The following is a 26,561-nucleotide window of genomic DNA, read 5'->3' as shown; positions in this document are numbered from 1 at the left end:
TGAACACAGCTTGCTCAAACAGAGACACGAGCCTCATTTTCGTTATCATTTTCGGATAGTTAGTTACGATTACAAATTTAAGTTACAAAGTTACAATTACAAAGTTAGAATATACACGCATTCGGGAAGTAACCATGGCATAAACTGCACGCGGAAGGATGAGTAAGACAATTGTTGTATATTATTTATATAAAAATGTTTATATATACATATATGTATATATATATATATATATATATATATATATATATGTTATGTATATACATATATACATTATATATAATATATGTGTGTGTGTGTGTATGTGCGCGCGCGCATGTGTGTACGTGTATATTTTTTTCAAAACATTGCCAATTGTATATTGTGTTTATGCATTCAAAATGAATGTTTTTGTTATGTGAAATTATAGAAATCAATTCATAAAGATTACTGAAAAACAAAAAAGAAGTATTTTTTTGTATTAACCTGTTCCTTGTTTTTCTGCTTTCTTCCTCATTTATTTCATTACTTTGTGCCTTGGTGTTTACCGTATTTGCGGTTAAAGGAGGCTGTAATATCGACTACCTGACAGTTTAAATCATCGTCCATGACGTTTTGTCCTTCCATTATTTTCTTTCTAATTGTGTTTCCTTTTTCGCTCTTTCGTTTTGTTTTTGTTTTTGTTCTCCATGCACCTCTATTTGCCTCACATTGTGGCTTTGTTATATCCTGTGTGATGACTTTGTCTTGTTTTGTCTTGTCACTCCGTTTTAGCGTTACGAACCATTCGACTCTGTTTACATAATCTTGAAAAGACATGACCATTGCGGTTTGATGGCCATTAGTACTGCAAGGATGCATGCGAACAACTAAACTACGCCATATGAGAGAGAGAGAAAAAAAAAAGAGAAGGAGAGGGAGAGAGAGAGAGATGAGTTGGTCACTAATGTTATTAGATGTCTTACAATTTGATCAAGTTGGATTCTGTGCCGAGCACAGATCCAAAAATAAACAGAACAAGAGAACACAAAACAACGTGAGGCACTTACACATGAGTATGTCCCTTCATATCACTGTAAAGTAATGAAATCAGTTTTTCTCTCGGAAAATGATAAAAAGAAAAACATAACATGACAAAATAAGAGTAGGGATATAATATTATGCTTGTTTTTATGATTAGAACGCCCTACATAATCAATATGTTTCTTGAAGAATAAAAACAAAAAGGAAAAAGATCCTCATCTTGATTTGCAGAAATGTTTACAGTTTTGTCACTTTAATACATGTTGACATCAGTTGATAATATATATTGGATTGGAGAGTTTTGGTCTTCATTAGGATTTTGAAGTAACAAACCGTGAGTCGAAAAATTAGGGCCAGTTGGATGTATCATATTTCTCCTAAAACTGCATCATTTCATTCAAATGTGACATCATAAGAAGCCTGATTAATTTTCTTTACAATGACAACTCACTTATTTACATTAAATTGCATTCCTAGAATGCACAATGACTGAGTATGAGGAAAGATCAAATGTGAAATATTGCAAAATGTGGCACACGTGTTATGTCAAACAGTATAACCTCCATTTGTTTTGTCTTTCTAGGGAAGGCATGTGCTTGAAAAGAATGTGTTGTGGGATTATCGTACGATTCCAGGCTTCATCCATAAGTTTAAACCTGCAGTAGTATCTGCAAATTAAAATTTAACATAAAGGCTGACCAAGCAAGCATTGAATATTTAGGAAATGGGAGTTTTCGATTAATTTCTGCATTGCTTATCACAGTGGCCTTTTTTCTTCGAAACAGTACATTTTCAGTAGCAGAATTGTTGCGACTTTTCACATTTGATCATTTTCCTTACTCAGCTGTTTTGCACATTCTAGGAACACCCGATCATATAGCAAGTGAGGTGTCATTTTGAAAATAATTAATCAGGATTTCTTATGATTTCATATCTAATGAAGATTGGTATAAGAGAAATACAATATATTAAACCTTGTTTGCAGAACTTATTTCTCGGGGTATAGTGATACATGCTGTAAATATGTATCCAACTAGTCTTTGAATAATGTAGAGCTGTCTCGCAAGCTATTGCAATGTGTAAGCGTCTAATTGTAGCATTATTTTATGACTAAATCAAACAAACAAACATACACACACACACACACACACACGCACACATCCAAACACACACACAGACACACACACTCACACACACACTCACACACACACACACACACACACACACACACACACACAAACGATCCCATGCCTGCATGACGTATTCCGGGGCTTGGTCATATCGACTTTTTTTCCCTAACAGCAGGAAAGTTTTGTAAAGTTCCATATAGGTCAAGTTCGCTAAAACTTAATAACATGCCTGATTCTCTCCTACGCTGTCCCTTTTGCAATATCCTTTTTCATTTCCACTATTTCTCCCTATGCCATGTTTTTACCAACCCGCCGGTTTGCCGCCCTTTCTCCCCTGTTCCGACCGCGGTCAGTCTCTTGTGCAAAGGGCGTGGGCAGACCCCACCGCCGACATGGGATTTTTGTTTTGCTTTTTTGCCCACTCAACGCCACGGTACCCTTTGCAGATGCGATGCTAGATATCCAAACATTCCGCCGTGACCTTATTCCTAGTGATTAACTGTCACTGGAAATGTCGACCCACCTTCCGCCTGATGAGATTTTGAGAGAAAATTGAATGCTCCGCGCAAAATTGCGCGCCTCATCAGGAGATCTCAACCGATTAACTTTTTTATATAACGAATAGCCCACAAATCTGATCTTTCGTATGAATTTACTCGTCAGCGCAAAGACGACTCCGATGTTTACGCGGTTAGCTGCGCTTGCTGCCGATAAACAACCCTTTGACACTGCGGTTTCTGTATGACATCACTTTGAAGTACAATAAACAAACAAACGAACGAACAAGCAAACAAACAAAAACAAAAACTTCAGAGAGACTTTCTGATTACAGTATCATATGAATCATGACTGTAATTTCAAAACAGCACGAATAAAAGTATCCTCTCTTGCGGTGTAAGCCGACAGCATATACAATCATCAATAATAATTGCACAGTGGCTTTAGTCTAGAAGATAAGATGCGGATTTTAAAAGACCATTAGAAAATCTGGAGTCCGAATTCAAACACCTATTTAAAAAAAAATAGTGAGATAGTTGTCACTCACTCGCAGGTGACATGCATTCTTGTAGTTAATTCCCCATACCGTAATCGAAATTCTAATTTTTCATTCTCCCGCTCGCGCCGATAAAAACGATGAAATTGTCAAGACATCTATTTCGTATAGGAAGATCCATTTATTATTCGTGGTGAGCAGGCCATTGCTGAATGCAGTCTTCCACTATATTGATCCATTTGTTTCTCCCACAGCTGTGGCTGATTACTGCTGCTTTGGGATCTACCGTAGATTACACCCTTTATGCGCTTCTCAGAACCACAAAGAGTCCGTGGGTGTCGTGTTATTCTAGTCCGTATTGCCATGTTTATCGAGGCTTGACTTTTAATGACACGGAAAAGTTCACATGGTGGGCGCAAAAAAGGATAAGGCTCTTTCGGTCTTCCCTGCCCAATCTCCCTCCCCCTCCTCCCCCCCCTCTCTCTCTCTCTCTGTCTCTACCCCCCCCCCTTGTGTCGGACTCTTTCTTCTCGCTGCATCTCAGACTTGCTATTCTTGTTTCCACAAACTGTCATGCTCTTCGCTGATTAACTTTACTGGTGAACGATGATTTGGAAAATATGGTTCACGCATTATTAACAGCGGGTGTGTATTGTATGCGCCTAAAACCAAATGTGTGCACGCGCACACCTGCTTTAATAATGGCATCATAGTCTAGTTTGTCCCACCAGCGTAGTGTTCTCAGTTGCTTGACTTAATTCCCCTTCTCACTCTTGCGATTAATGCATTTTAGTCAAGAGGATGACGGTAAGTTCCAGCGACGATTAGATCGCACTCTTATTGCCTTAACTAGTGCAAAGTGCACTTCACAAAATGGCAGTGAGAAAAAAATAAAAGAGAAATGAGGTGCATAATTACAGTGGCTAGCTACATTCCTGAGGTTAGGCAAAGAAACACTGAGGGGGAAAAAAGGAAAGGAAGGCAAAGCAAAGTACGTAATTGTTGTCATTCTCTATTGCCTACAAATTCTCGCTTTGGTTTGTGAGGAACGAATTCAACTTGAGCAAATTGAGTTCGCAAAACAAATTTGTATCGAAGACATTGGATCGGAGGTACCCAGTAGTCTCCCGTTACAGCCGTTGTGCTCGCTTCATGGAGATGCGCCGCGATATTGCAGTCGTGATGTTGTCGATCTATGAATGTGTGTGTGTACACACACACACAAATACACACGTATTTGTATAAAGATAAATTATACGCAATTAGTAGTAATTACATAGAGAACGTTTAATTACATGCAACACATTTGCACGACCAACAAAATAACATCAGCAGGACAGAAATACACGTAGGCCTACACTGCATGAGAGAACTTTCAATGATGCCAACACAGTCGTAGAATTGAGAATTCGAGTTGCTTCTCTGCAGGAGGAAGGAGAAGAAAACCCCCCACAAAACAGGGCTGTACGTTGGAGACTAGGCAATGTCACCTGCAGGATTTCCTCTCGTCTTGATTCAATCACAGAGCTGCGATTTGGGCGCCACGATTTGATATGAGAGAAGCACCCTTCGGGCTAGAGCAACATAATTACTTCCGCCATCTTGCCCGCAAAAAAAAAGAAAGAAAGAAAAGAAAAAACCGATACAATACACAAGGACTGTGAAGTGTGTGTGTGTGTGTGTGTGTGTGTGTGTGTGTGTGTGTGTGTGTGTGTGTGTGTGTGTGTGTGTGTGTGTGTGGGGGGGGTGTTTGTGTGTGAGGGGATAGTGCTCGTAGTTTGGGGGGGGGAGGTGGAAGGGTGTAAAGGGGGGTGGGAGGCATTTGAAACGGCGCGCAATTTTATTTCCAAAATGTCGTCCAATTTGTACCAGGGCGCTAATCGTCATTATTAGTATGGGTCATCGCCAGTAGATAGGGGGAGAGAGATCTGTTAGTGCTATTACAGGGTTTGTGCTTGCTATTAACTAGAAGTGGAACTTTATACTGGGACATTATATGAAGGAGGTCTAATAATGTCAGTAAGAGTAACAGCAACATCGATTGACACAGAATTGATGGTAATGATGCGTAGTTGTAAAAAAAATAGCAATGTTCATGGACACAAGGTAATGTTCATAGTCACATGAATAGAAATGATGATAAATTATTACAATCATAGAAAAGAAATTCGCCTAGAGGACTTTTTTTTTTTATGTGGAGCTGTGATTAAATCTTATCCTTCTCTGATTCTGTCGATCCTGTTCCGACCACGTCTACATGCACCATTTCCTATATTATATATTATGTAATCTGTAGTAAAGGAGAGATGTGGGAGAAGAACATGGACACAGACTGAAGAGTAGGAGACGAAAAAAGAGAAGAATAAGCGACAAGAGGATGAACATACATTTGACTCTTGTTCCTTTTTCCTCTGAACGAAAATCTCCCTACTGGAGTATGATGGGTAATTCTACTGGGAAAGCTAAATAATTATTGCGTGATTCTCTTCACCAAAAATAGTGTGTCACTGATGATGCTAATCGCGTCGATAATTCAACGAAAACAAAGGTATCTCGCTTATTTCTATTGTTCGAAAACTGACATTTTCTTTCTTCGTCTGAACTTTAACGAGGTAAATTTTATTTATGCCATTTAAGAGAAAGAGAACAATAGCTCCCATGACGGCTTTTGTTGTTTTTTTTCTAACAGAAAACAAGGGAAATATAAAGCGAGTCGAAATGACAGGACAAACTAGACCAGGAGAATCAAATAAATGGACAGGGGGCAGCAAAAAGAGTCGTGAGGTTGGAGGGGGAGGAGGTTGAGGTGAGGAATGAGGAAGAGGGAAGGGGGACCCAAGTAGACATTCTCAGATCCTCGGTATAAGGTATCTGTCTCGTCCATGCTTCTTTAACCGAGTAAGATTAAAGCAAGAGGGATGAAGTTGTATCCCAACTCCACAATCATCCCCATACACCTGCGTGCATCCCCCCGAAGAATTTCATCGAGAACATTGTTCGTGCCATCAGATGATAACTGAAATGAACCAACATCGCTCTTGGGCGACGTTCTCATACAGTAATTCTCGGGAATGCAATTGGATGCCTCCCACGTGCACAATAGACGAATGCTCCAAAGTCATGCTGGGAATCGACTTCAAGTTTTTCTTCTTCTTCTTGTTTATTTATTTTGTTCTTCACAATCATGATGGTGTTTGTTTCAGCAGTTTCTGCACCCTCCTTAGACACAACACCAATAGACTGACTGAACAGTTCGTCTGTAGGATTTGTAAATTACCAAAGTTTTGATGGCTCAGCGGCACACATTTTTTCTCTTTTTTTTTTTTTTTTTTTTTTTTTTTTTTGGGGGGGGGGGGGGGGGGGGGCTGTCCACGTAAGCGCCTTGAAATTGGTCGTTACTTGCCGCCAGAAGCAGACTGTGGCCTCTCCGGCTCTCCATTTGGGAAATGACGAACAACGCACCATTCGTTTGTGTCAATACGAAAAGGAGGGAGGTAGATATGTGTGCACATTGCTTTGGCGAACTGCCCTCAAAGCGCCTCTTACCGTCGACTTATGGCCGATGTATCGGAGCAATAAACACGGCTGCCTTAATGGGTATTTACATGAAACAAGGTTAATGAAATCGACATTCATTTGCCGAGCAATATCCCAGATATATCTCCGTCTCTGCTGTGTGATTACTGATTGTGTTGTGATGCCTGTTGGCCCTACAACATGATCAACGGCATCTGCTCATTCAATAATGGGAACCGAGGAAAGTGGTTTTTTTTCTGTGAGTATGTCTGTGTGTGTGTAAGTGTGTGTATGTGTGTGTGTGTGTGTGTGTGTGTGTGTGGGGGGGGGGGGGTGTTTGTGTGTGAGGGGATAGTGCTCGTAGTTTGTGTCAATACTTCCCCTCCCCCCTGAAAGAATCTCCGGCTGAAAACTCGAAAGTCATGTTTTCTGTTTAAAGCATGTGTCTTCGACACGACCATTTTTTGCTCCACTTTGGATGAGCAGAGGAAATAATATTATTGGGAGTATTAAATAATGGAAACATTTGCCACACTGCATCACTCAAAAAGACCAAGCATGCACGCACATGACATTACTTTACGTACCCCTGTCGTCATCATGTGGTTCGCATGGCTTTCTCCGATATCATTCACCGGTATTAAATCACGGATAACTTTACCTCGCAGCATATAGCCACCTGGTGTCATTTAATTTGATTCGTCAACAAGGTAATCAGTCAGCCTGTCCAGACGAGACTGTCAGGACGACTGCAGGCTATAAGACTGATTGTTACACTCTACAACAAAGTAGCCAAAACGACCTTATGGGGGAGGGGGGACTTACTTAAGTCTTTGCGTGCCACATTACTTTCCTGTTCGTATGTTTGTGTGTGAAATATGTGTGCATTTTACGCATTGGCACCGAGAGAGTAAAAGTGCAGAGTCAATTGCATTCCGTGTATTCATATCCTCTATCTTTGTGATGAAGATACCGCCGAAACACAATAATGACAGTAAACAACTGTCTTCATAGTTCAATGCTATAAATGAAATTGTATATCAGCTGCGACGAATCCCCCTTCTCACAACAATCTCATCTGAACATAAGAAGAGACACTGGTGGATCCATTCAGAATGTCAAGACAATCATCTTTGGAACATTTTGTTGATCATGATGGCGTCTTGTTCTACCATTGAACAAGAATGCTGGACATGTGATTTTTGTCTTGTTGGTGTATAGCAAATCCACTGTTCATGTTGCGAATTGCGGCATAATTAGAGGATATTTGCAAAGCATAGTTCGTAAACATCCTGTTCACTAATGTGTGTACGTGTGTGTGTGTGTGTGTCCGTTTGTTATGGTGTGTGTCTGTGTGTATGTATGACATGTGTACATGGTGTATATCTGTGTGTAGACACTTTCTTTCAATGGCATTATTTACCATTTGCAGAAGAAACAAAAAACCCAGCTTTTGTGCTTCAAAATAGTTCTTAAATGTGGGTTACGGATAGAAACAACCAATGTAAAAAATTTAATCAGTATAATCAACATTAAAGTATTGTTAAATACACCAAATTTGAACAATAGTTATAATGAAATTGTTTCGAGACTAAACCGTCGGTACAGTAATGGTTTATTCAGAAAAATAGTGATATCTCTTTATATTCTAAGCCCTAATGCATATTTTTTATATGCTGTTTTGTGAAATAACTGACCTACAACTGCTCCCAATGGTAAACAATACCTTTAATGACTGTCACGCTGTCTACTCTAGTATTTCTGTTGACGGATGCAACTTTGCAGCAGCAAGCAACCTCGTAATCAATTCGCTCCTTTTCTTGTCCACGTCCTCGAATACTTTCAATGGCTGTCTACATATGATATGAACGTACTAATTCATCTTCTCACGTTGGCCTCGTTCCTTCCTTCCGGGGAGTGACTGCAGCGTTCTAGACTTCCCGTTAATGGATGTCACGTGTAACAAGACCTCATTGCTCTATCAATGGTGTATTTTTTTTTCTTGTCATACGTCCTTAAACATGCTGTCAAAACCTTTACCGCATGTACCAATGGCTGTGGATTCTATTTCTTTGACTACGCCTTGCACCCGTTAACCCGCTGTGTACCAAATTAATTTTCTGCCCATAGGGTTGTGTGTGAAATTTTTACGCATTTGACTTATTGGCATAGAAAGGGTTAAATGGCTTCCCATACAGTTCTTGCTTGAGGATAAAAGATCACCGTACCTTGAATGTCGTGAATAGGACTGGTGTAACGTGATATGCAACGGCCTGGTTGAATTTTGAGCTGTAGTGAGCAAATCATATGAAATTCTCTATGTCATCTCACTTTACAGTTAAAAGGTATCCGGAAAGATTTTTTTTTTCTCGTTACTGTGATTGTGTCATCACTTCCTCACTATTACTACTCACTTTTTCTCAACTTCGAAGCTTTAAAAATCCTTCTCGAGATTCATTTTGTTTGCATAGTTTTCATGAACCTTGCAGTGCTACACGTAATACTTATTTTGGCATGCAATATCGAGTCGTAGGCCTACCTCTGTTTTTCCTAATATTAAGAAAACAGACTGACAGACAAACAAACAAACAAACAAACAAACAAACAAACAAAAGTGCTTAATACAATTGAATAAGATGACAAAGTTGGCGACCTTTGGTCCGTTTCATGAAGTCATCGCACAATAGTCTTTACATAAATCTCAGATTGGCCAAAGTCGCTTATATGTAGCTATGAAAGACTTTCAAAGAAAAGTAAAATCCATTTCATGACGTCTCCCATAAGTGTGCCTTATGAGCAAAATGCAAAAAGTCTCTCACAAGACTTTCATGAAACGGACCCCAGGACTGTTATGTCGAGATCACCAACAACCACCGACAAGTTGGAAACATGCTTCATACACTCCATGACAACCAACCACCTTACACTTAACTTCAGTGAACACTAACTTGTCTCTTTCGTATAATTGAAATTGAAATCATCTTGTGTGTGTGCGTGTGTGAACGACTATGTGTGTGTGTGTGTGTGTGTGTGTGTGTGTGTGTGTGTGTGTGTGTGTGTGTGTGTGTATGTGTGTGTATGTAATTACTCCTTTGATGTACGCCATCTTGCCATCAAACATAACGAGCCATTTTCGTTTACGTATCATATATACCCGAAACTCCACCTGCGTCATAGTGTATACTACAAGTTAATGTCCTCTCACTTTGCTTCTACTTCAATTTTCAATGCAGATCCTTTGCAAAAGCGCCCGAAGAAAGGCGGGCTGCTGAAGACGGGACGCCAGCGTACCTCCAGCTTTCTGGACAGCCTACGGGACATGACACGCGACAATAAAGGTAACCTCGTCTCTACGACATTATCGTTTCTTTTGCTTTTCCCCTTTCTTGGGCGGGGTGGGGGGGGGGGGGAGGGGGGAGGAGGACAGAAACCTGGGGCACTTCTAATCTATACGCCCGCCTCTTAACTTTGCCAAGTACAAATCTAAAAGATGATAAGAGAGAAAGAGAGAGAAAGAAAGGTCGTCTAATAGATGTGATTCATCGATCAACTTGCTGCTTGGGATTGAAGACTTTAAGTCGCGGAGCAATGCACAAACACAAGTTTGTAGCCCCATGCCCACAATCTATCTGTTTCTTTTGTCATTTGAGAACGTTCATTCCAATCGCTGGAGGGAGAGAGATGAGAAGGAAAGTGGGAAAAAAAAAGGAAGGAGAGAGAGAAAAAAAAAGTCAGATTTTGATCTGCGAAAGGTTTCATTACCAGGTAGCTGAATTTGAGCTTGCGTAGGCATGAACACATTGACATAAACCACAGGTATTCACACATAAATATTCTTTTTGTGTCTTTGTTCTTTGTCCGACTCTGTCCTGCTGTCTGTCTGTCCGTCTGTCTGTCTGTCTGTCTGTCTTCATCTCTTATACCCCATGCTTTTTTCTCTTTTACCTTCTTTCTCATCTTTCTCTCACGTGTTTCATCGTGGTGGCATTCATGTATATAACTTTAGATTTTGGTATATAACCGCAGATGATTGGTAATGATTTTTGTACAATGTATTAAATTTCCTTCCTCTTTCCATACATTCACACAATACATGAGATACTTACATTACATCATATAGAACCAGATCGTCGATACAATATACATTAATGAACACTTCGTTAATAATTTGACTCAATCATCGTATGAAAATCTGAAATTTTGCATGAATACGATTTTTGTTTAATCAAAACCTATAATCAAAATAATGATAGAGGAAGCCTGAAATTGCATTACCGCACCACATCACACAGTCAGAGAGAAGTTACTTTATTGTTTTTGTTTGAAATTATTATTGTGTTTCATCACTCATGTCATACAATCAGAAGACACGGAATTATGGTTATTCATAAAGGACGTAGAACGAATTCATCAGTGCTAACTATTTGACTAAATAGCACTCTATGATCATGGAGAATTGAGATTACACATTCATACATTTAAAAAAAAAAAGTATAGGAGATAACAGAATGTGATGGAAATTAATCATCCTCTCTTTCCCTTTTCCGACACACAAATACGGAGACACCCTTAGGGTATAAACGAACTAGCCGTTATGGTAAAATACATGTGTTTCAAGACAATGCTGCTTATTTCAGTGTACATCCTTTCGGCCATACTCTGTAAGATGGGCTGTGTATATGGCTATGGAATTTACCATCAGGCGACAAGAAATGTCAGTTACACGCAAGGAACATAAATCTTCAGTAGATTTGAAGTCACTTTTGAGGTCCATACCTGTATAGAACACTTTCTCTGATAAATCCGAGTGAGCTGTATCATTCTATTACCGATCACGACTCCTTGAATTATAGTAAACTGCAATACAGATACTTAAACCAAAAAAAAAATAATAATTTGGTGTGCGTGTGTATTCATACATCTACGTATACCTTTCTTCCTCGTTTTTGTTGTCGACGTAGCTTCTCTTTTCATGCACGAGAAGGTCAAATAATGAAATTGGATGCCTCCAAATCTGCATTCTGCAGTCTCAATTCCATCAGTTTGGTGATCTCTTCGATTTGTGTTTGTATCTGTTATGAGAGGAGGGGGGTCTTTTCTTATGTATTTGCCTGGTGGTTTGAGTTTGTTTGTTGTTATCGTTGTTGTTTTGGTGAGTTGTTGTTGTCGTGAATAGGGCTTCGACTAAGATTCCGCGTCGGATTCCGTTACTGTATTTATTAGCATAATTTAAGCGGGCATGCAGGAAATGGGGAGGTCAAAACTTGGGAGTGTATACACTACCAGACTGATAGTCAACATGCCCATGATACTATGAGTAGCTTCTCCGTGACAAATGACACGGGAAACCCGCTACGACGCACTAATAACAGCATAAAAGTCAGAACCGAGAATTGATCGATTGCGATGGTCGGAAAACTCCCCTGGCTTGCCGAGGGTATTGCCAGAAAAGAAAAAATGAACTCTAAGAATAACAAAAAAGATACAAATAATATGATTTATAAAAAGACTGGCATATAAATGCATTTATGATGAAAGACACTGACAGACGATTCTTTTTTCCTTTTATTCATTTTTTGCTATGTTTACCCATTATTTGTGCGAAATAGGTTGATGTACCGATCGATGACAACCAGGGGTATCCAAGTACACCGTTAGGATATACTTGAAATGTCATTATCAGACCCCCAATCTGCTGTAATCCTCGTGTAATGGTATATGGTGATTTAGGCGTCCACGCACATAGTCTCTTCACAATGGGGCTGCCGACCTGTGTATTCTATAGTCGGAGGCAGGTAACAATGTATAACAAAAACCTTTCTCCAGACAAATTTACATAACGACCTTCCTGAGTGAGAAAAGTTCCAATACACACACAAACAAACAAACACAACACACACACACACACACACACACACATACACACCTACAGATAATAATAATGATAATGATAATGATAATGATGATGATAATAATGATAATGATGACATATAATAATAATAATGATAATAATGATAATAATAATAACAATATATGATAATACAGTTTGTATATATACCCTATATATCTATGTATGTGTGTGAAAAATAACAATGATTTATATATACATGTATAGTTATATATGTTTTTCGTCCGAAACTTATCTAATGACAATGAGTGTCTCACCTTCAGACTGAAAATAGGTCCTCTGTGAAAAGAAACCCCCCCCCCCAAAAAAAAAAAAATGCATAGGCGTTATTACTTTGTTTGCGAACTATATGGATTATGATTTCTCCGCTCTGTGCATGGATGTTGCAGCTCCTTTTAAAAGGCCAGTACTCGCTGGTTGCCAAAAAGTATGTTTACCCTTCGCAATGCCCTTTTGATCTTTCCTAATCTTTGAGCTGATACTTGCCTATCCACCAAAAAAAATCCATGAACTATAGTCATGTGTTAGAACACAGGATACTCCAGTCACGCACACAAGCATACGCGTTAATACACAATAATGAGCATGGTGATTCATTTGTAGCTTGACCACATACGAGAATGGGGAAATCATGCTAATGGTCGCCTGACCTTCGAGCAATAAACTCCCGAGGGCATTTTCTTTTTAAAGCCAATTCAATAATAATTAACATTCGTCGACATACAAAACATACTAAAATGCACTTCTCTCAGTTTTTTTAACAAAAATTGACAAAGGGTATAGACAATGCATTGTGAGTTTAACATGGCATGATACAACAAAAGAGAAACATTATAATAAATCATTAAAGAAAAAAAAATGTAAAACACGAAACACTGTGGTAGGCCCATATAGTGCCCACTGAAAAGACAACGCTTGTAATAACGTAGGCCCCTCTGAAGAAGAAAATCAGCACAGAAATAGATTTGTAAGCCCACTAGAGAGACAAGACTGAAATGACAAGTGGAAAATATGAGACCAAAGTGATGACGTAATATCAAGACAGCAGAAGAGACAAGTAAATACAACGGAACCAGAGACCTGCAGAAGTGTATCGAGAAAGAGTTGTGCAGGATGAAAAGGGAAAGAATTGTCTTACAACGTAAAGGCCCGGTCCCACTGCACTTACGGATGCAAAGAGGATGTAAAGCGTAAAACAAATCTTACCATCCGTTGGAAAACGCTACGCATCCGCTGTGTACTCATCGCATACGTGTTTCATACGCTCTATCCATCGAGCATCCGTCCACTGTGATTTTTTCCGCGCAAAAAGTTTTAAGCTGCTTAAAACTTTAGAACTGATGAACTTTCCGCCGTGTATACGATGTAAATCCGCAACATACGAGCCACAAACGTTGTATGTCCGTTATCATCTCTTAAACGTCCGCTGTATCCTCTCTGCATCCTCTGGGCATCCTCACAACTCACATCCGCTGCAGCTCAAAACGGAAAGAGGGAGGAAAGATATGGTACATGGAACGTCTATACATCGTTAAAAGCACGGAAATAGAAAGGATGTAAGCGTATGCATCTCGTATATAAAGTATTCAGAACGGACAAAGTGTTTGTTTCCGTTAGGCGTACGTGATGCATCCGCTTCATCCGCTCTGCATCCGCTCTTTCCGCTATACGTCCGTTTCGCAATTATCTCCGGTAACCCCTTCGGAGCTGTCATCCACTTCCATCCGCTTTCATCCGCTAGGCTTCCGATGAACATCCGTTAACATCACCGCTACATACTACCCACGTCTGTTCTTTTTCCGTTCTGTTTTCGTCAATTTTCGCCAATTTTGTCAATTTCTGGAGCGGATGAAAGCGGATGGAGCCATCCCCGAAATTTTGCTCGTCCGCTGTGTCCTTTCTGCATACGTTTTGTGTCCATCGGCCAGTTGAATTGGACCGGGCCTTTGAGGTATATAGGCAGTGGCGTAATATTGATGATAAAGAGACTACCCATAATCATTCATCATTGCACAAATACATGAATTCGTGCACATGCATGCATACACACTCTCTCACACACAAACGTGCCATACTAGTAGATGATACAAAAAAGTGTGTATGCTTGTGTGTATTCCAGATTATGTTCACGTTCATACAGACGGACATAGGTACAGACAATCACACCTATACAGCGGGTAGAACATTCATTTTTTTTTTTTAATACTGACATCAACAACAACATATACATGTTAGTCATAAGAGCAATGCTATTGAGGTCCTTTGTTACCGTATTTAGTATTGTAACGATTGTTTGAATATTCAATTTTTTGTTCTTCGTTCAACAGAGGCAACCTCATTTCCACTGGTGTTCGGAATCCCGCTGGAGAAGTGTATCCGTAACGACCGGGAGCTGAGGCAGTATGAGGCGGAGCGGTGCCGGGAGCGGCGGGAAAGCTTGGACCTGGCCCAGCCGCTTCTCTCGCCAGCCAGCATTAACCACCACCTGTCAGAACATTCCATCTCGGTTAGTATACACTGTGCAGTGTGTATTTTGGTCCTCTGGCAAAACACACACTAGTAACAGGTGTGATTCTTGGTCCGCTTGTGTGTCAGTGTGGTATGTGTTTTGTTATGTATTACGGTGGGAGTGTACACTGTGTATTGCGTATCACGGTCATTTTCTTCTAACATTCCACATTTAGAAGTATAGGGGGTGGAGAAATCTAGGATGAGACACCCTTGTGCACAATAAGCCAGTTCGGAGTTCCACTCTGCGCATGAGCAGAAAAAAGGTCATTCGGACCAACAGGCACGTTGGTTTTTAATAGTCCATGGGCCAAGACCGGAAAAATGGGTTGTTGGTACCATCTGAGGTGGCACAACCTTTTTGGTGTCAGTTTGTTTGTCGGGCATAGATATGCTTATCAAGCTATGATAGCAATTCCAAATGAGTAGCTTAGTCATAATAAATGAATTTTTAACCAATTTGGTCTCGTTTTTATATCCCTATACTTCTGAATCGAAACTAAATCGCTATACAAAGAAGAGCACTGCCTTCTGTATGTCCACAGGTGTTCTGTTGTAAACGCGGTACGCTTAGTCTTTATTCAAGGCAGCGAAGGGAATATCCAAAGGGTTATGATGTCCACAGCTGTTACGCGGTGTGCTTAGTCTTTATCTAGACCAATGTACCGTTATCATATCTAAAGTTCTTCATAAAGGGGATTATCTATGCTGTTTTTATACTACCCCATCAACAAATACATCAGATTTAAACAAAAATCACTCTATTCATTTACAATATCATTCATTATAATGTATCGTAGTGTACCGGTACATTGTTTTTGCATTATCTTATATTGTTGGAGGGAAATAAAGCGACATTGGCGTGGTATCAGCGTTTTCACCGTAGCGTTTTCGCCGGAAAATGATAAATAATTGAAAGATACGGTAAAATTCACGAGGAATTGCTTTTGTTGTTGTCGTTGTTTTTAGATAAAAGGATACACACTGTATCATACGCATTGGATATTCCCTTCGCCGTCTAGAATAAAGACTAAGCGCTGTGGACATCATAACCTTTGGATATTCCCTTCGCTGCCTTGAATAAAGACTAAGCGCACCGCGTTTACAACAGAACACCTGTGAACATACCATAGAGCTGTATAGAGCTGCATTTTACAGCTCTATGGAGCATACAGAAGACAGTGCTCTTCTTTGTATAGCGGTTAGTATAGAAGTAGGGATATAACAACGAGACCAAATTGGTTAAAAATTCATTTATTATGACTAAGCTACTCATTTGGAAATGCTATCATAGCTTGATAAGCATATCTATGCCCGACAAACAAAATGACACCAAAAAAGGTTTTGCCACCTCAGATGGTACCAATATCTGGCCTGGCCCATGGACTATAAAGTCACTGGGATAAGCGTCTGTGATGTATTATTATGTATAATGATTATTCATGTAATCCTTATAAATGCTGCTTGCCAGCACATCCATCTGACAGCAAAAGTGGTATTTGGCAATATCGATAGAAAGAGGTTGTTCTTACATTCAATGTAAGATAATGAAATGGATGCTTTCCCAAGTGTTAATTGACGGATCATTCTGGCCATCTGGTCTATGCGAGTTCATTCCTTGTTTAAGCAGGATTGACAAATACCATAAATCGTTGCGTAAAGCTTATGCATTATGTCGCTCTGAAAACGAGTGAAGAGCCCCTTAACCGACTGAGAAAAAAGAAAGGTCATTCGGACCAATGTGCCCATGAGCTAACTCCGAACTGGCTTATTGAATAGACCAAATGAAATAGTGGATTAAAAGAAAAACAATGAATTCCACATGACCACTTAAAAGTGATGATGTTCGTTATCCCAAAGGTTCGTTTTTCCAAAAATGAAATAAGGTTCGTAATTCCGAATCTCGCACACAAAATTTAATTCCATACACCTAAGACGTTCGTTAATCAGAAAATACAAAATATTCGTTCATCAGAAAATGTATGGCGTTTTTTTTCCGAAGGAAATAAGATTTGTGAATCCGAAAATGCAAGGGAGGTGCGAAGGCCCTACTCATGAACGTTCGGAGAACATTATGAACCTTGCTTCGTTTTCAGACGAACGACCTTATTTCATTTTTGGATTAACGAACCGCAGAATAACCAACCTTTGGAATTAACGGACATTTTTCTTTTATTAACGACCCTTTGACATAACGAACTCTTACCCAGAAAAAAAAGAAAAAACTGCCTACATGTCAGACGTTAGTGTTCCGTGAATTTTGTGGTACCCTTTAAGCGAATCAAATTTTAATCGACTCACGAATCTTACAGCTGTAATGTGGTCCTCCCATCTTCCCCTGTCTGATTGAATTTCAATATTTTTGTGCATCTACAGATGTAAGACAATATTATTTCACCCCATTCACGCGAATTTAGCAATGGCTTGTAGGGTTCATTTTCTCCGTTGTTCCCTGGCGAGGGAAATTAATTCAATCATTGCGTGTCCCAGCTTTCGGTTTTGTTTTGTTTTTACTCTCTTTGATTTCAAACACGTGATTGGAACGTGACAGTTTCCCTCCCAGATGCTGTGTGTCGCACGTTCTTGTAATAATGATTTGCTGACACTACGTCGGTGCGTGTAAATGCGTAAGAGACAGAAAAAGGCGTGAGGGAGATGTGTTCGCAGAAGATGTCTTTATACCACGTTACAAAATAAAAAAGAGAGTGTCGTTGCCATTTTCACCAAATGAAAGCGTCGTTCTCTTTTCTTTTCAGAATATTGCAGTAGTTTTTTGTCCAATCTAAAATCTAAGAATCACTCTTTCTCTCTCTCTCTCTCTTTATCTGTGTATCATGTTGTTTCATATACATAAAAGATGTAAGAAAAAGATTGTAATGTATTATTAGCTTCCAACAACTTTAAATGGCTGCAGCAAGTTTCAACACGCCACGCGTCTTCTTCAGGATTGTGTCCGAAATGGAGACACGACATTTTGCTCCCGTGACAATTGCTTCGGTATTTTTCTTCAAGGACGTAGGGTTAGGGTTGTGATAGGGATTTTAGGTTTAGTTTGATGTGAGAATTACAGGATTAGGGTTAGGGTTACGTTTGGTGGTAGAATTATATGTTTGGCTCGGCGTGCAGATATTTCATAGGAGCAATTGTCGCAGGAACAAATGTCGTGTAACCGTCCGAAATACATTTATATATTCATACAAACACATGTTTGTGTGTGTGTGTGTGCGTGTGTGTGTGTGTGCGTGTGTGTGTGTGTGTGTGTGTATAAATATGTATAAGAACGTATAAATTCGTGTAAACAGGTGTTTATATCATATATATCGAGACAGACAGACAGACAGAGAAAGAGTATCAATTTCTTGAATTAGCTTTGAATGAAAAAGAAAGTATTACATTAAAAGCTTGGCAATGACGTAAATCATGTTTTTATAAGATGATAGAAAGGGCAAGTACATCAAATTGAATAATGACAAACTGATATACGCACTACAAATTATTCGTGTGTGTCACTCAACAAGCACATCAGCCAGAGTGACTGACGTCTTCGCATTATTATGACGGACTGCTCAAAATGGCGGCCCGAGGTCAACCATTTCCACAGAATAATGTCAAGTGGTGTAACGACCTGTCTGTCGAAGCATATACAGGTGTCTGAAGAGCTGCTGCCATGGGAAACGCGGGGGAAAAAAGAGAAAGCTTCCCATCCCAGCCAATATCCTGCTCCTTTTCCACTTACCAGTCATGGTGTCAGTCAAAGATAACTCGAGTGCATGCGCTGCTATTTTTGGCGTTGACATTACACCTGCATGCGCTGTCAATGGCGCCTCTTTAACGCGCTTCCTCGTATAGCCCATTCCCTCGCACTAACGTTAAATCCATGCACTGCTCCTTCCGCAACTACGTGATCGTTGCTTAGCAGACCTGCTGTCGACGTGGCATCTCATTGTAAAAAGTAACTGGCATAGCAACAGGCAACATCTTTCATTATTTGTACTTGTTGACATGACTTTTGATAATGATGGTGAGGTTATTGTTACAGGAAATCTTGCGTGTTGATAGTGTGAGGGAATCTATAGTGGAAGGTTGAGAACAGAATGGCAATAGTGTTGATTAATCGATGCATTGTTACCATGGCAACATCGATGCGTAAGAAGACCTATCTATATGCATATGATATAAATTTATCATATAGTATGCATTCATGATTTGGTCCTATACATGCATCACGTGCATCGATACGATTATTGACAGAATAGTTCTGAATGATATTTAAATCATCCCTGGTAAAGCAAGAAGAAGACAGAGAAGAAGACGAAGAAGTAGAAGAAGAATCAGAATCATGACAAAGCCGTTGAAAGTCATATCGCGCATCTTGTCTGCGGGATACTTCCGTGATTATGCAAGAAAACGAAAAACGGAGGGAAATGTACATAACAGGCATTATCAATCTTGGAAAACAAAGAGCATTTAAAAATGCATCGCACGTCGCCGTTTAGCAAGAGTTAGAGTCTCCGCGTCGAAATTCAGGTACGAACGTATCCATTGACCTTTGGCGGGTGATTCGAGCAGAAGAAATGGCTTCCTATACAATTCAGAGGGAGAAGATGAAGAAAGTGAAGTCAAGCGAAGGCACCGTAAGAGTGTGGCAGGAATCAAGAGGAATTCTGTGTCTCTGCGGGGGATAGAAAAAAGATACAAGAACAGAGTACATTTCGTCTGGGACTGCCAATCCCACTCAGTTTTTAGCTCTCAAAGAACGGCGCGCCGTCCCCGAGCGATTTTAGAGAGGCGAAGAGCGCAGAGGAGAATCGGGGTGATTTTATTCATGGACTGTCTTTCATTAATATTATGCGTTTCGTCGTAGTAACATCCTGAGGATTTCTCTCATGCTTTACTTCAATTTGTTGGATGGGTTGACATCCGAGATTGCCTTCGTTTCACACTGCTCTATTTGAATGGATTATGGCAAAGGGAGGATTTTAACCCTTGTACGAAAATACTGCATCAAAAAACAGTCGACCGAACAAACAAAAATCAATCAGTGACGTGTTGCTTTAGTGCGCCAGTCATTAAAAAGATACATCGGTGGAAAAAAAAATTGATGTAATTGTATGTGCACATCAGAGTGTTTTATCTATCTCTGCATTTGACTTCATGTCTGTTGACTGCTCGGTTGGCATCACAACTAATGCACTGACTAAGAAAGAGATAATGTGTGTTTGTCACGGAGACGTGGAGAAACGTGACATTCTATTGACCGTCTTTGCACCAAAATAAATATGAACAGATTTTGCTAGTCTGCTCGTGAGCTGCGAGTATTTCCGATCTTTTATTGTCGACTGCACACCTTTACGATGGTGCATCCTAGTACATCTAAGTTTTAAATGCGTCAACTTCTTCACATCATTGTTGTATACCTGGAAGATGCCCGTCACATCGAGCATGGAGGAGACCATGAAAAGGAGATCTTTAATGCCTCCTCAGACTTTTGGGCAATTTTTCTGCGAATCGCTCTCTCGCCTGGCTGCGTTCACGCCAACCTTAACCACGCTCAGCGTCAATCTCTTCCGAGATGTCCACCGGTGGAGTGGGGGAAAGGAAAGAAGCGGGGAAAAGGAATTTCGGGAACGGAAATAGCTCAGCACTCCCAGGTAATATAAGAGATAGAATCGACGATCATACATGGAGGAGTGGGCGAACTGTAAGAAGAGGGATTTTAGGACATGGAAACTGTCTAGTTAGACGTTTATTTTAGGTGATTCGCTTGGACAATAGTAGTCCTACGGCTAGCCAGCAGCGGCAGCGGCAGAACTGGAAACTTCTCAGCAAGTGAGCAATTATTGTTTGCAGATGCAATTCTAAGGTCATTATCAAACACTAAGATAATAAACGTACGACAAAACAAATACCACTAAAATAGTTTTCATTTCCTGAGTTACTTTCAAGCGTGAAAACGCACACACACACACACACTCACACACACCATGCATCACAAAAATGATTGTGTTGTTACTCAATGAACTGCAAATAAAGAAAAAACGCGTTGTATCTATAGATGACGTTGTAAAAAATCGAGCAAGTAAAATCTCAGAAATAAATTGCATCAAACTGATCTACCGTCAAATTCATGATTACATACAGATTCGCTACAAAAAGAATTCGGTTTAGTTTCAGCTAACAGATTAAAAATAATGCTTTTATTGTTTGAGTAAAAAAAAAATGGATTTGCGAAGGCTAGATGACGATCGGAAAAGTACAGGCACTAAAGAAAACGATAAAGACAATAAAGGTTGTAGAAAAGGTAAAATATAACACTATTGGTATTAGAGGTCAAGACCTATATACCAAAAGGGGGCGACATTTTGAAAGAATCTCAGTCTGGGAGAAGTGCATGTAAAAGTCTCACGTGGCATACGAGAGGGGGAGGGGGAGGGATGGGGTGGTAGTGTTGGTTTTGAAAGAGCGTTAATTCAACGACAGGGAAATCTTTATATATGACAGTCAATAGAAATGAAACGATCGAAACACCATGGTATTTAAAGACTGTCTTCGACCAAGGAGTTACTAGGCGACCAAGAAATTGTCTCCTTTTACACACATCTTCTCGCTCTTTACAATGAAGACTCAGTTGTGGTGTCACAATTTGCAGGAAAAAAAAAAACCTGGTATATCCTGTACCTGTCATTGCATGACATTTCTATACAGACTGGAACTTGAATGTTTTAATACTTAAAGGGAAGGGAACGTCATTAGGTCTACGTGTATCTATATTTTTGTTTGTTGGTTCTTCTTTTGTTGCCAAGACGACCACACTTTTTTCTTTTTCTTTTTACATTTGGGTATTTTTGACAAACATTCTCTTTTAATGGACAGGATGTGTGTGGGAGGCAGAAAATAACACTATTGATTGCCACCGTGGTATTTTTTAAGTCGTGTAAATACGAAGATTTTGTGAAAATGCGTCTCTAAATCTACAGCTTTATCTTCCCTTTATGCATGGAGGTCCCTGCCTTATGTAAGTGAGCATTTTAAAAAAGGATCTTTCAGTGATATCAGGCATTTTGTGGTGTTGTATAAGACATTAGGTTGGGGAGGCATGCGTCCTTTTATCAATAGAAAAGCAAAACTGTGAAGAGAAACCAGGAAAACAAAGCAAAAAGACGATTATGTGCTGTGGCCGTGCAAAATATTTTTTTGACCTTCTCCCCGGTAAGAGATATCGAGTATTAAACAATTTTTACCCACTTCCCCCGTTTCGATTCAATTTCAGTTTAGATGCAGTTTGTTCTCAATAGACAGTATTTACAAGGACAGACGGTCTCGAAACTACCGTCTTATAGTCGTCTGGAATGTTCTATTTTACCAGACACTTTATATCAATTGTTTATTCAAAGATGAACTTCACTCTTCTTAGGGCATATGGTGGGCTATAGAGAACACTTTCCTTTCATAGAACGTTGTCTTTTCTCACACCTGTTTCCTCAATAAGTGATGAAAAAAAAACCCACTCTTGAATGATAATGGTTCTCAATAATGAAATTGAAATGAATTTGATAGTCTTCTCTCAACCCATCTGAGTTGATGATTTCGATGGAATAAAAAGAAATGTTTTAGTATTTGGTTTACCAGCAAACGAGTATGTATATATGTATATATATATATATATATATATATATATATATATATATATATATATATATATATATATATAGCAGTAGTAGTAGTACAGTAATTATTATCACTTATCAATTCTTTATCATAATAGGATGTGTCATGTTGTATCAGATCAATGCGAAAACTATAGACATCTCATCGGCAAAAGGTTATTATCTACACACGGGTGAATGTTTCTATAAGTCATACAGTCTAGTCATAGAGTATACTCTCAGACAAAGGATGTAAGAAAGAAGCATGTACAAACCTCTTTTCATTGCTCAACATTCTCCTTTTGATTGGAATTCTATGGAAGACTGCGCTCGGATTGAATTAGCACCGAGGCAAGAGTACTTATGTTTTTGGTTTGTTGTTTTTTTAATTGTACTCTGTGGAACATTTCTCCTTTTTCCGACTGTTTAGTTTAACGCAACTGAAATGAGATGATTGACGTATGTGTTTGTTTCATTGGTTTTACTGTATCGCATGAAGGTATTCCATTACTAAACGTAACACGGCGCGAATTGTTCAGTGTGTAACACGAGTCCGTAAGCATTAACAAACGTGATGCAAGATCCTAGTTTAGAGAAAGAAATGGCGGGCTTCTTTTCCTTCTTTATTTTTTTTTCCTAACTGGTATTTTCTTGTTCAAGGATTGTCTAAACACTTAGCAAGAAATCCATCAATCGTTTTCCCCGCGAATTTACCGCTCCAAATATTCGCAGCCTATATTACATATCTCCTGAAATGTGTCCTCCATTATGAGGCTAGCGATACATGGGGCGGGGGGGGGGGGGGGGGGGGGGGGGGGGAGTTCAATCGGGACGTGGCGATATCTCTCCGACGAGCGTAATAAGCTCGCGTAACTTATCTGGTGCATCTAGCAATCCCGAATAACACTCTGCCAACTCCGCCGCATCGTAGATTTTTTCCTTTTTTATCCTCGCATCTCTTCTTTCTCCTTTTTTTTTTTTCATGCTTTCTCTTTATTCCAGCGCCTACGTTCCCTTGCTCTTACCCGCGTTCATATTCATATCGAAATATCACTCCTTGCGGGCATTCTATTTTGTTGTTCTAAACATAGAGAGTGTAGAGAAACTTGAGAATGAATGATGGAAGATTGACGAAATCAACACTCTGATATCTTAACCATGTTTGATATGAAAGTTAATGGAAGTCAATTATACAGACCAGCACCTGTTAAACGCTCCGAATAGCTCATCACTTTGTCATTGCTGGTCATTCCTGTCAAACTTGTACGTATTACGTATCATAATTATTGAATAACGGAATGCATTCAGTACAGTGCATTCCCGTTATAACGAACACGGTTAGAACGAAATGCTCGTTACAATGAAGTAAATATTCAGGTCTAAAGATTATCATCTATATATATTTGCGTACTTTACTCTTCGGCTATAACGAAATTTCGATACAGTGCACTCCCGGTGTAACGAAAACGGTTATCACGAAATGCTCGTTACAATGAAGTAAATATTCAGGTCAAAAGATTATCATCTATATAAATTTACGTACTTTACTCTTCGGCTATAATGAAATTTCAATACAGTGCATGCACTCCCGGTATAACGAACACGGTAATAACGAAATGCTCGTTACGACTCGGGATGACGTAAAAATTCAGGTCAAAAGATTATCAACTATCCACGTGCTTTATTGTTTGGCTATGACGAGATTTCGATATAACGTAAGAAAACCGCCTTTCTCGAGGGCTTCGTTATAACGAAAATGCACTGTATAATGAAAGGAAACCGCCGGTCGTGAAGACTTCGTTACAACAGGAGTGCACTGCACGTATCACCATCTTCGAAAATGGCTCTCTCCCTTTCTGTCATGAGATTCTCATTTTGTTAATCCACTCGATTTTTTTTTTAAACAAAATTTGTTTTATCGAGCTCCGTGTATTTTGTGGGTTACTGGAGAACAGTCGTAAAATAACAAAATCAACTGCACAGTATTGTCGAAGAAGCAATTGCATGAAGAAGTAACTGGAGCTGAGTGGGAAATGGTCGTATTATATCAGGCCTTTTTACACGTTTTCCCAATTGACTCACTGTGAGTATGTGTGTGTGTGTGTGTGTGTGTGTGTGTGTGTGTGTGTGCCATTGTCATTCAATGAATGATTTATTGAACGACTGACTCTTGCTTTGTTAGACAACAAACGGCGGTGGCAAAATTTCCTGAATAAATGGTAACGTCCTCGACAAAAACAAGCTGTTGCTCGTTCAAATAAAAGAAGATTATGACCTTTAACAACCGAAAAATGGTTATAGGCCCTACTAACAATCGTCCTTTGACCTTTCGTTTATTCAAGTTTTTAATCAGCTCAAAAGAAATTGGAATAATTCCGAATGGACTGATTTCTAAAATGGTCTTGATATGTTTGGAGTGTACTAGAGTACAAGAATCGTGCAAACGAAGTCACGTAATAAACCTGAAAGTAGGTATGAATATCGCGTAAATGTTAAAAAGACTGAAACGAAAGCTAAACCATTGAGTAACAGGTTATTAAACTCTGTGTAACGTGTGTGTGTGTGTGTGGGGGGGGGGGATGACGTGCGGGGATTAACGTTACCCTGTCCTTCTGCCCAGCTAATTCTTAAAACTACAATCAGTTACCATATCGATTTCAATTAAAGGTCGATTCAAATGTCAACGCTTCGTGTCCTCATAGAGAACCACTTCGGGGAAGACTGTTTATGTGCAACTAACTTTCCTCCAAAGCCTTGACAGTATGAAAAATAAGAATTAAATCGATATCAAATGATTATCTTATCTGCTTATCTTCAAAATACCCTTCATTTTCACCAAACCGTCACGAAATCTCCGCTCATCTAACTCACAAACTATACAGATGCCTCGGAATAAACATATTTTGGGGACCATGCCTTTGTATTGGCCCAACGCTTTGGAATAACCTTCCCATATCTTTACGGCAAGCACTTTGTTTGATGTTTTCAAACTGAACCTTAAAACCTACCTCTTTAATCTATATTGACAGTAATGTGTAAGTTCGTTTGTTTTGATGTTCAATTTTCTATGATACTACGAAGTAAGGGATCACATTGTATTCTATTCATTTTCTGTTTCCATATACAGCGCCATGAGTATCTTTTTAGGTAGAATTAGCGCTTTATAAGACTCCACCATTATTCTCCTCTATCGCACCCTCAAAAATCTTCAAATGTTGGCGAAAAACACAAGCGGGAATTCCTTTTTATTTTGAATTTTGGAGTATGCCTGACTTCCGCTCTCTTAATTCATACCCACTCCCTATGCTGGATATCCTGCCTCCACTGTGGCAGAGTCATAGCCGTTGCTATGGGTTACGGGAGCGAACCGCTAAAGATGATGATACTATAGAGAGGAAGCAAAAGATAACACACACACATACACGCGCACACACACACACCCACACACACACACACACACACACACACACACACACACACACACACACACACACACACACATACACACACACCAATCACTGCTTAGTTTGTCCAGGGAGGTGCCACCTCTCTTGTTTGTCACAAGCATCATATGTATTGAAGGAATGGAGGAATCAAAGTGTTACGAAACGCTCAAAGCCGAATCGTGATGGAAATTATATTGTGGATCTGCGCGGTCCTACATGGATATACCAACAACCATGCTGCCGCGCGTGCTTGCTCGCAGGGAATGCAGGGACGCATATCCGATGTTCAGCGGAATAATTTCCTCGAAATGGCAATATATCGCAACCTTAGAAGTCGTTTCTGCCTGACGCGCGAGCAATTCGTTTTTTCTGTTGTGAGAACGACTGCTGCAGGGCTATTCGTGGCATCAT

At 39.6% G+C, this 26,561-nt stretch overlaps 1 pseudogene; it reads left to right on the top strand.

Moving 5' to 3' along the window:
- Nucleotides 1-26,561, top strand: part of LOC139718149 (uncharacterized) — a 156,231-nt pseudogene that overhangs the window by 73,091 nt on the left and 56,579 nt on the right.

Source organism: Diadema antillarum, unplaced genomic scaffold (genome assembly GCF_040938485.1).
Source record: "Diadema antillarum isolate AM-2024a unplaced genomic scaffold, OU_Dant_1.0 scf00000090, whole genome shotgun sequence".
In the NCBI taxonomy this organism is placed as follows: domain Eukaryota; kingdom Metazoa; phylum Echinodermata; class Echinoidea; order Diadematoida; family Diadematidae; genus Diadema; species Diadema antillarum.
Note: the sequence above shows the minus strand (reverse complement) of the source record. Positions and strands in the feature narration are given on the sequence as shown.